The 12,188-nt window shown below is 37.9% G+C and overlaps 1 pseudogene; it reads left to right on the forward strand.

The window, feature by feature from the left end:
* The first annotated feature begins 11,447 nt into the window (after window positions 1-11,447).
* LOC122226012 lies at window positions 11,448-11,886 on the forward strand (annotated as a pseudogene).
* The last annotated feature ends 302 nt before the right edge of the window (window positions 11,887-12,188 follow it).

Consider the following 12,188-nt stretch of genomic DNA (forward strand, 5'->3'; position numbering starts at 1 on the left):
AAAAAAATAAAACAATGGTTCAAAATATGTTTCACTTCAAAGTATCAACTTGCTATATTAAGTCATTTTAACCACAGCCAAAACAAACACATTTTAAAAGCAGGGCAATTTAAATAGAGTTGGTGGTATTTCAGGTTATCATTATAAGTTCTCCTAGTTTACCTGTTGGTAAATATGCTCTCAAAGACAGAGCTTTTGAATAGTAAATAAAACATTTGGTTTAAGACCACATTCAGCCTAGACAGTCTCAAGGATCTTAACTTCTTTGCAGTGCAAATAGTGAGGCTTCAAAGAGAATGAGAAAATGAACACACACGCCAGGAACGGCAGATATTACCAGAGCCCACAGCCAACAGGAGACGTGCTGGGACAGCACTGTCTCTTAACTTGCTTCTATGATTACAAAAGAAAAAAGACAAGTTTATCTTCTAGATACACATATCATGGAGCAGAATCACTCTCCAAAACAAGGGGAGGAGCTCCCCCCGGTACACGGATCCTTGTAGCAGCAGGGTCAGAGGTCTCGGCACTTCCATGAGCCTGCTGGAGAAGACAATGTGACAGTCTCTTTGTAACTTCACTTCATTGTCTTCACTGAAGATCAGAAAACTAACCCATCCTGTATTCCCTGGACCCAATGTTTTTCTAAAGTAATTCTGAAGATAGTTCCTAGTGAATCTAATAAATATCTTCATACACAAGAAATGGCAAATGAAGGGGCACCTGGATGGCTCAGTCGGTTAAGTGTCAGACTTCGGCTCGGGTCATGATCCCGCAGTTCGTGAGTTCAAGCCCTGCATCCGGCTCTGTGCTGACCGCTCAGAGCCTAGAGCCTGCTTCGGATTCTGTCTCTCTCTTTCTCTCTCTCTGCCCCTCCCCCACTCACATTCTCTCTCTCTCTCTCTCTCTCTCTCTCTCAACAATAAACATTTAAAATTTTTTTTAAAAAGAAGAAGAAATGGCAAATGGAACCTGAATTTTGCTTACTTAAAAAGTGTATCATAAATATTACTGGATTTAGATACAATAAACATGATACCTTTAATCTTCATATAGCTGGTCTACTGTATATATACATTTTAAAGAACATTATCCTAGATGAACAGGGATCTGGATTACCAAATAAAGTAAGTTAAGATTTTTTTTCTAACTCTAAATATGTAAATATTATGTCACAGTGTAGAAGAGTTACTTAGACGACTTTTTGTTTGTTTTCATGTTCCTTGCATGATATACACTGGGTCCACCTTTGGCTTGTCCAGATCCCAAAGTCACTCCTCAAGAGGATGACGCTGACCATCCTATCTAAAGCAGTATCACCCTGCTGCATTTTTTTACCCTGCCTTATTTTTTTTATGACACATACATCATACTAACATTATAATATAAATTTATTAGTTTATCGCCATATTCTCCAGAAAAATGCAAGGCTCTACAAGGAGAAGGGTTTTCTTTACTAAATTCACTGTCATATCGCCACTGATGGTGGAATGGATAAAAACAATGTTAGATAGATAACTCAGCCATAAAAAAGAAGGAAATCTTGCCATTTGTGACAACAGTTGAACTTTGACAGCATTGTGCTAAGTGAAGTAAGTCAGACAGAGAGAGATAAGTGGAGTATGATTGCACTGGTGTGTGGAATCTAAAAAACTGAACTCAGAGAAACAGAAAGTAGACTGGTAACCCAGCAGTGTGTATGGACCAGGGAGGGGGGCTGGGGAGGAGAAATGGGTGAAGGTGGTTAAAGGGTACAGACTTCCAGTTATTAGATGAATAAGTTCTAAGGATGTAATGTACAGCATGGGAACTACAGTCAACAACATTGTGTGGTATATGTTTGAATATGGCTAAGAAAGTAAATCCTAAAAGTACTCACCACAAAACAAAACAAAACAAAACAAAACAAAACAAAACAAAACAGAGATAACTATATGAGATGATGGAGGTGTTAACCCACCTTATTGGGGCAATCATTTTGCAATATGACAAATGTCTGTAAATACAACATATAGCAAATCATCACTTTGAACACCTTAAACGTACACAATTTTGTATGTTTATTGTACCTCAGTAAAGCTGGAGGACTAAAAACAACAACAACAACAACAACAAAAACATCACATGTTGAAAAAAAAAAATGGAAACACTATGTGCAGACAAAATAGCTGCAATTTTCCAAAGCTGATGAAAAACATTAACCCCCAAATTCAAAAAAGCGCTATAAATCCCAAGCAGGATAAATGGGGGGAAAAAATCATTCCTTGTCACATCATAGTATAACTGCTGAAAAGAAATCTTATAAGTAGCCAGAGGACAAAAGTCACACTATTTCCTAAGGAACAACATTAAGACTAAGAGCCACCTCCTCCACAGAAATACTGGAAGACAGAAGACAATGAAGTCTATCTTAAAATGCTGAAAGATAGTAACTGCCAACCTACAATATTATACTTAGTGAATATCCCCTTCAAAATCCAAAATGAAATAAATACTTTCCACAAAATAAAAGCTTTGAGAAATTCATCACCAGCACACCTGAATTAAAAGAAATACTAAAGGAAATTCTTCAAGCAGAAAGAAAAGTATTCCAGAAGCAAAGAAACAAACAGATGAATGAAAAACAGCAGGAAAAATAAGATGTGAAACAAATAGAAAAACAAATGAATTTTGACTATGCAAAACAAAGATTGTAGTGCTTTTTACAAGGTTTTATATATATGTAAATATTTGCACATGGCAATAATTCAAAAGACAAGAAGAAGTGAAACCACATTAAAGTACTCAAATATACAAACATAATCAGGTAAGCAGTAAAAGTAAATGGCCAGTCCAGTGTCACCAGACACTAGAGAAAGTCTTCTAATGTAAAAGACAGAGACCAAAATAATAAACAGAAACTATCTTACAAGAAACAGACAATGCAGGGAAGAAAAGAAAAAACTAAATGGTTTTAGTTATGAAGATTAATTCATATACTTAGAAAAATAAGAAAAGATATGGTGTACATGAAACAAGAAAATAAAGCAAAAAAAGAACATTTGGGAAACAAAATATAAAACATTTTTTGGAAATTAAAATGATAATGGCAGAAATCAAAATTTCAACAAAAGGGGGGCGCCTGGGTGGCTCAGTCAGTTAAGTGTCCGACTTCAGCTCAGGTCACGATCTCGCGATCTCGCAGTCCATGAGTTCCAGCCCCGCGTCAGGCTCTGGGCTGATGGCTCAGAGCCTGGAGCCTGCTTCCGATTCTGTGTCTCCCTCTCTCTCCGCTCCTCCCCCCTCATGCTCTGTCTCTCTCTCTCTGTCTCAAAAATAAATAATAAAAAAAAGTTAAAAAAAAATTTTTTTTTTTAAATTTCAACAAAAGGATTTGAGGATAAAATTAAGTAAATCTCTTAAAAGGTAGAATATAAGGAAAAATAGATGAAATATAAGAGAGAGAAGATTAGGATCAATTCAGGCAATCCAACATCAGGAAAAAAGAATAGATAAAACAGAAGGGAAGAAATTATTTTTTTAATTTCAAGAAAATTTCCCCAAATTGAAAGGCAAGAGTTTCCAGATTAAAAATAGTAACCAAAGGAAAGAAAGAAAGAAAACTTACTATATTATAAGGCACATCATTTAAAAATTTCAGATCAGCAAGGGCAAAAAAAAAGATTCAATAATTTCCTGAGAGAATTAAAAAACAACAAGACCAGATTCAAAGGATCAAGAATCAAAATCTGATCAAGAATCAGATTTCTCTACAGCAACACCAGAAGCCCCAAAATCAGGGGCAGTAATGTCAAATATTATACAGAAATAGGACTTCCATCTTGGACATCTCCAGTTGACCACATCCTCCAGCTGTGTGAGGAAAAAACAAAATCATGATCAGACATATAAGTTCCCAAAAACTTTACTTCCCATACCCCCTTTTTGATCAACTACTAAATGATGTTCCAAACCAAATTATGGGAGGAAACTGAGAAGGACACTGGATCCAGGAAACAGGGGATCCATTATAGAAGCAAAGCAAAGAGAATCTTCCCAAGGGTGGTGAAGGGGAGTTCGCAGGATGGCAGTTATGCATTGGGCCTTGTAAGCAACCAGTCCAGATCACAACAGAAGAGAGGGCCCCCAGAAGGATGTGCTCCAACTCTCCCCCTCCCAGAACAAAAGGACGAAGACTGATTACCTAATATTTTCACAGGGACTGGTTGTATTACAGAGGAGACTTTCACTTTTGGCAGACAACTAAGCATGACTTAGTGATCATTTCTGCTTAAGTACAGAGAAACCTAAGGACAGATGAAAGAAGGAAAGAAAAAGTGGGACAGAGAAAGCCAATTATTGACACCAGGAAAACCTAAACTTGTAAGATAGAAAATGTAACTATACTTTGGCATACATCACATCTGTGAATAATATTTATATAGTCACATCAATTTATATAATTACACCAAGAATGTAACTGGTGAATACTGATGCAATCAAAATGATAAAGCAACAAGAGAAGATGAAGAGGGGACATAGGTCCTGAGGTTGCAGGACGTGGCTTTAAGAGCACTAAGTTTTTACCTTCCATAATAAGAAACCGGTAAATAAGACCTAAAGCTGAAAAATAATCAAGAAATGATGTTGCAAGCATGTTATTGAGAAAGGTGGCAGTAAACAGCAGAAGAAAGAGCTTCAGCTTCAAGTTGAAAGAGGCTGCCTCCAGAGACTACCAACCAAACAGGGAAGGAGTGGAGCAGGAAATTGCTCTTTTTCATTATGAGCTTTGTAAAAGATTTGACTTTTGCAACAACGTACATGTAGAACTTTGATAAAATAATATTAAATTTTAAAAAGGGGAAGGTGACATAAAGCTTTGTAAGCCACAAAATAAAACCAGAGTGAGCCATTGGTATGACACTATGCTCAAAATGCTTGGATTCTAAAGCTAAAACCTCACTTTTCTATCCATTCTCGCTTTTCTCACTCTTCTCAGGAGATTGATTCTTTCACGGTAAAAAAAAAAAAAATCTCTGTGAACTACTAATTACTAGCAATTAATGTCCCTTTTCCTTAAGTCCAGTTGCAAATAATTGTTGCCTAAGAACTAGGGACTGCCAAGCTCATTCTAAGGAGGTGTATAGCTCATAATGTACCTTGTAAAAGCCAAGGTGAAAATCTACACTCCTTGTTCTAGTTCCCTTGTGTAACCAAACAAAAGGCATAAATCGCAATGTGACTGTCTGCAGAACTGAATGTGTACCATGTGCAAGGACAGATCGCACTTCATGTTAGTGAATACACCAAGGATTTCAATGCTGAACGACTTCACTCTGCTGAGAATTACTGCCACCAGAGGATCTTTATTAGCAGAAGCAACTATGAGTGAATGAAAACATAAAGCAACACAGGCATTTCCAAAAAAACACTAGAAAATCAATGGTTCTTTGGATAAATCCACAGCCCCTCCTCCCTACTTTCAGATCCAGCCAGCAATGCTGTGCTGCTTTCTTTATCACACCAGTTTTCCAGATAGGTAAAAACAAAGAAGTCTCTCCTTTGTGGCTTTCTTCTGCCTAAAAACATTTTATTTCATTTTATTTTTTAAGTTTATTTATTTATTTTGAGAGGGATAGAAACAGCACAAGTCGGGGAGGGGAAGAGAGAGAGAAAGGGAGACAGAGAATCTCAGGCAGGCTCTGCGCCATCAGCCCAGAGCCCAACATGGCGCTCGAGCTCACGAAACCGACTGTGAGATCATGGCCTGAGCCAAAACCAAGAGTCCGATGCTTAACCCACTGAGCCACCTAGGCACCCTGCCTAAAAACATATTAAAGCTAATATTGAACTTATAATCATGTCAGGTTAGCATGGCATTGCAACCATGATTCTCATCTATGGTTTGGGGGAGATTAAAATAATAACAGTGGAATTCTACTAAGCATTTTCTAACTTCCCTCATTAATTTCTTGTGTAAATACCGATTCTTGCCTAATGAATATACGCGGTGAAGTTTACAATGGGGATTTCTCTGCCCCTCTGGTCAAGTGAGCCCACCAAGTATTGGATGCTCCAACTTCAGTTCCTGAGTTCAGTCATATCTAGTTCACCTACTCCTAACTGCCAAGAAGAGAATATTTGTCCCATTTTGAAATACATCTCCCACAGAGGGAATAAAAATGTCTATAGAACAAGCAGTTAGGCATCATCTGTTCTGGAAAGAAACCAATGTGATCTGGGTTTTGAGAAATTCTGGCTGTAGAACATTTCTGAAAATGATTATGCAGTCACAGAATCCAGTTAGCCATTTTTTGAAAATTTGATTTCCATTGTGCTGGCTACTTTGGCATGCTTTCTAATTCTCAGATGGTTTCCATTCATTCAACTCAAAACCGTAAGTGCTAATTGCCTTGCTCTGGACTCTCTTAGTAGGTGTAAACTTTCCATCTGAGGCATGAGGGTCTAGTCCCATGATTCTTGTTAATGTTAATAAATAAAGCCCTATAGTAAAATATTGGCCAGGGTAAAATAACTCTCCAAACATATGGACTCAAGATGATCATTCACACACAAGCAACAAAGAACTGAATCCAAGAACCTAAATGCTTAGTTTTCCTCCTACCTCAGACTGGTTTTCTACCTCATATATCTGAAAATAGGTGAAAAGAATTTATCCCTTGACAGTTGATAAAATTATGCTGCACTTTTCCTGTGTAGAGAGGTATTGTCAAAGCGAGGATTCTTCACCCATCATTACCTGTTCCAAGGAAGACATTTACAAGCCATGATACATGGAGTTCAAATCACTGGGGATAGATAGGACCTACACATGAAAACAATTAATTATCAATGATAAGTAGAGTTCCCTAAATGACAAATGAATAACAAACGAAATAATGCCGTAGGAATTGGGGCAGGGGAGGTACACCGGGCAAGGGAAGTAGATCAGGAGGAAATGACAATGAGCTGAACTTTTAAGAAAGTTTGAGAGTGAACTAAATGAAGAAGCAGTTTGGTGTAATTTATTTTAAAAGTGTGTACTCTGGAACAAACTGCCTGGCTTTAAATCCCAGCTGTGCCACTTAGTAGCTGTGTAGCCTTAAACAGGTTGCTCAATATTGCTGAGCTTTAATTTCTGTACTTGTAAAAGTGGGATTACATTGTATCTGCCATATTAAGGGATAAGATTAAATTTAGTTAAAACATGTAAAGGACTTAGAACAATGCCTGATACAGAGCAAGTCCAGAAATATCGTTACTGCTATTATTACTATTATATTTAATTATTCCTATTATATGGAGAAGAGTGGAAAAGACATTCCTGGCAAGGAATATATGCCAACAAATTTTAAAAACTAATAAACTACTTAATGGTTTTTAATCACATGGTTATGCTGATAGGAAAAGCTCATGCTAGCACCAGCATCAGCAACTTTTTCCATTTGTCCCTGATACGAGTGAACCAGCAATTTGAAAAGGTAAGTATTTAAGTGGTGAGATTTCACTTCATTTAAAAATTGCCCATAGATGCACTGGAAACTTCTATCATTTGCTCAAAATGTAAACAGTGGAAGCATATGTCATTAATTTAAAAAGAGACTTATCTGTTTAATGACTGCAGCTCAGTCAGACATGCAGACCACAGGTGCATTGGATGAAGCGCAACACCAAAAAACAAGAAAATGAGGTGCTAAAGAGTCCACATGATTTAGAACTCATTCTTCCCATCACCATGAATGCAAATGTCTCATTTACATAAAGCCCACTCATACTGATGTTAATAGGGGAGCACAGCAGAGGCTATCACCTCCTATCCAGCATCAGATACAGGAAATCAGAATTCAAATTATTCCCATTGGAAATGGTAACAGAATCTTTCAAAGTATTATGCTGATGTGCTGTAATATTTGGATATTAATTCAAGAAATACCTATTGAGTAAAGAGCAATTGTTGAGTGCTTACAATGACCCAGGCATTGTCCTCAATGTTTTTTAAGCATCTTTGTTATAATTTTTACAACAATCCTAACAAAAATGTTCCATTATTATCACCTTTTTTACTGATAAAGAATTGAGATTCAAAGAGGATGAGGGACTTGCCTAGTATCCCAAAGTGTGTCTATCCAACTTTAAGCCTGTGCCTCCCACTCAATATTAATTACTGTGTTTAACTCTATGGCACCCATCTCCACGTGCTCATTCCCGCTCCCATTCCTAGAAATGAAGCATCCAAAGAGTGGCTCCTTTTCCTCTAAGTTAGGCAGAAAGGAGAAATATGGAAGGAATAAGAAGGGTACTGGTGACAATACCACTGAATTGTCCACCTGAGTACAAAGGAGGAAATCCAATACTTACATTGTCATTACATGCCATTCTGTTTGAATCAGCCAAGTGTGGCAATAACAAAAGTCTAACTGAGGAACTACATTGCTACACTAGGTAGGAGAAGATGGGCTGCCTAAGTGGTTGTTTTTAGCAACTACTGAGGACAATTTGAAAGATTTAATGCAAGGAAAGAAGATTAGCACAATTTATAGCCGGATGCATCTGATAATTTCTCATGGTACCAGGGTTCTTAAAATGTTTTATTTCAGGCAATCTGTAGGAGTAAGACATAGGAGCCAAGTGAATCAGCACAGAAACTTGCTTTGATTCTTTGACTTTTGAGAGCAATATTTGCTTTCATTTTGAGAAGACTGTTTTGGGATCTTGCACCAGCTTCTATGTCATTCTGCCGGCATCTGCTTCACCCCATGGCTTCCCCCACACAACAATGAGTCTCAGCTCCACCAAAGACTCCCACACCCTCTCTCTCTGGGGTTCTCATACCCACACTGCTATGCAGGTTCCCATGGAAGAATCCTTTTAAAATTGCATCTCTTAATTCCAACCACCACCCACATTACATGATTCAGGGGAAACTCACTTTACAAACAAGTTGGGGGTAATTAAAGTCAAGTCCAACATAAGGCAACAACTTTAGAACCTTTCAATATGGTTATTTCCAGAGTTTGTGGGAAAATTAAAAAAAAAAAAAAAGCAAACACAAAACGTAAAACAAAAGCTAAGCCCTTCTCAAATGAATCCCATGGATACACATCCATATTACTGTCTTCTATACACACCCTTTTAGAAGAAACCTACTGCCTGACCACAAAAGTTTATTTTACTGTAGAATCAAGCCTTAAGAGACCTGTAGCAGTAGAGCCTCAAACCTACATTTAGCCACCAATAACCACCACAGCAGATGGTGAGGTGGAGTGAAAACGCTTCAATACTCTAGATTCGTCTCCACCCACCCCAGGCCCAGGTAACCCTCTCATTCTTCCTAGTTCTTCTGCAGAGAGGAACCGTATCAACACACGCACAGAGAAATTTTCGGCAAATGTTACCAGAGAATTTTCAGAAAATCACACCTCAACCCCTATTGAGGAAAATAAATATTTCCTTAAATACAACACACATTGGCTTCTTCTCAGAGTGTATGGTTTCCCATCATTCTCATGCCCAGAGGCCAAGTTCAGAAGAAGCAGAGTTTTTCACACCACAAAGGTAGTTGCCCCTATTTACCACCTTCTGCCTATATCACAGCCTGACTTACACTTCAAAAAGATCCCTTTTCTTTCCCTCAAGTTTGATCAAATTCATGAACACAGCATCTCTGATACTCGTCTCTATAAACAGATCAGATGAGGATTCACCATTGCTTGGCTTACAGCAACAGTTCTGTAGTCAAGAGCAATGTTCTACCATTTCCATTTGAAGGGGGAAAACGTTAATCAACACAAATAGAAATTAAATAAAATTTCCTTACATACTTTAATCCTAAAACTGCAGAATTTTAAGAGAAAGCCTATGCATTGATTCTGAGTTTTCTAAAATATTTCATGGTGTTGGTTCTATTGTTTCAAGTAATACCTACTTAGTTCAGTAACTCTGTGTGCGTGTGTGTGTGTGTGCGCACGTGTGTGTGCTTATTAGACAGGGCTGTCATACTTATGTGTATCCATGATAGGTATTTCATAATTTTCTCTGTATTAGAGTAGCCTAAGTCTTAAGAATGCCATAAGTATTTTTTTTCTTTATAGTCCAGAGTCCCTCACCCTTTCCCTCTCTTCTCTTTTTCTGACTTTCTTTATTCCTTTCTTTCATCTCTTCCTTCTTTGTGCTACTATATTTTTGCCCCAGGAAATTTGGGACTAAGGATTGGAAGCAAATCTGAAACATCTAAATTACAAGAAACTAAAATTGAGTACTTGTGCCTTTTCCAGGTCCTTAAGTCAATGAATATAAAGTAATATACAAAACATAGAGTTTGCTATTGCTTTTCGAGCTTTTAATTAATTTTATACCTGAGAGACATTTTTAAAAACTCATGGATAGGAAGAATAATGAAAACCTGGTGGAAAAATTAAAAAGTAGTTTCATTATTCATTGGTTCCTAACAGAATTATAGAGGGAATAATTTGAAAGATGTAGATTTGACACCACAATTCCAGTGGTAAACTGGCAGGACAGAAATTATTTACCTAAGCCAAGAGTCAGGAAACTAAGGGCCATGGACCAAAAACCCAAGAAGCTGCCTATTTATTGTAATAAGGTATTATTGATAAAAGCACTGCCACCCCATGCACTTACATATTTTTCATGGCTGTTTTTGCACAGCAATGGCCAACTTGAATAGTTGTGACAGAGACTCTGTGGTCAATAAATGGCCTAAAATATTAACTATCTGGCTTTTTACACAAAAATGAATGTAATTTTCATAAAATTTATGTCTCATACATTAATTAATATAAACAGAAACAAGATCTCTAAAAGTATATTCATCATCAAATTTGTATCTTATGTTGTCCTTGTATTTGGAAGTTGCTACCTGGTGTGATTGTTATAACATGCGTTGCCTATGTCCTATAGTGCTTATCAGTAGTTGAAAAGAGTGATGCTCACAGTCTTTTTCACAAGTGGAACATGTAAAACTTGGCACTTGGCTTACTCTATCAGTAAACCCTGCTGCAGACTTCCTGGAAACTTGTCTTACTGCTGTTTCTGACTGCTATAAGCCATGATGTTCCAATGATCTGAAGGTATTAAATGCTGTCGTTGAGTATAAAGCCAAATTTAATTGGTTCAAATTCCAATTCTAAAATTAATACTTGTGCTTTGACTTCCTTGCCTCTAAAAAGGGGTAATAACAGTATCTACCTCACAGGCAGACATCTAGAATAGCTTGGGCAATACATGCTTCCTTAGCACTCTATAAATACTAGCCATAATTTTATTATTTGAAGGTATGCTTCACTCTGTCCTGAAACATGTGTTGTGTACTCCAGAATAACAGTTACTTCACTTTACCTTATAATTCTGAAATTATGTGTTCCACATATTGGTTTCATGTTAAGCATGGTTATGTCCTAGAATTAACCCATTAGTCAATCAGTAAGTATACATAAGGCATCCACCCCATGCCAAGCAAGACATTAAAAACTGCAGGGATACAGAGTAAACATGAGAGCTCTTTCCCTCGGCCTCTTTCCCTCATGGCAGTGGCAAATTGTACAGACGTGGCCAAGATTAAGGCTCAAGACCTTCGTGGCAAGAAGAAGGAGCTGCTTAAACAGCCGGGAGACCTGAAGGTGGAGCTCCAAGCTGTGTGGCGCCATAGTGATAGGCGGTACTGCTTCCAAGCTCTCCAAGATCTGAGTTGTTCACAAATCCATCCCTCATGTTCTCACTGTCATCAACCAGACTCAGAAAGAGAACGTCAGGAATTAAATTCTACAAGGGTAAGAAGTACAGCTTGTAACCCTGGATCTGCAGCCCAAGAAGACACCTGCCATGCACCACCGGCTGAACAAGCACAAGGAAGACCTGAAGACCAAGAAGCAGCAGCGGAAGGAGTGAGTGGCTATACCAGCCACAGCGGTACCGGTCAAGGCCTGAGCACCAGCATCAATAAAACACAAACAACCTGGAAAATGAAGAAACAAACAAAGCTGGCAGGAGATATAATCCAGTCCCTAGCAGAACTACCACCACTGATACCTGGAGGAACGGTTCTATCTACCCTTAGCACAAGCAAACAGGAAAAAAAAAGTGGTTGTCCTCTAACATTCTTCCAAGGAAATGGAATGGGAAGGTTAGAACATCTTTAATATGAAATGAGGCATGCAAATCCCACTGTAATTAGTCTGTGCCACTCGATT

This window comes from Panthera leo, chromosome C1, assembly GCF_018350215.1.
Source record: "Panthera leo isolate Ple1 chromosome C1, P.leo_Ple1_pat1.1, whole genome shotgun sequence".
Taxonomy (NCBI): Eukaryota; Metazoa; Chordata; class Mammalia; order Carnivora; family Felidae; genus Panthera; species Panthera leo.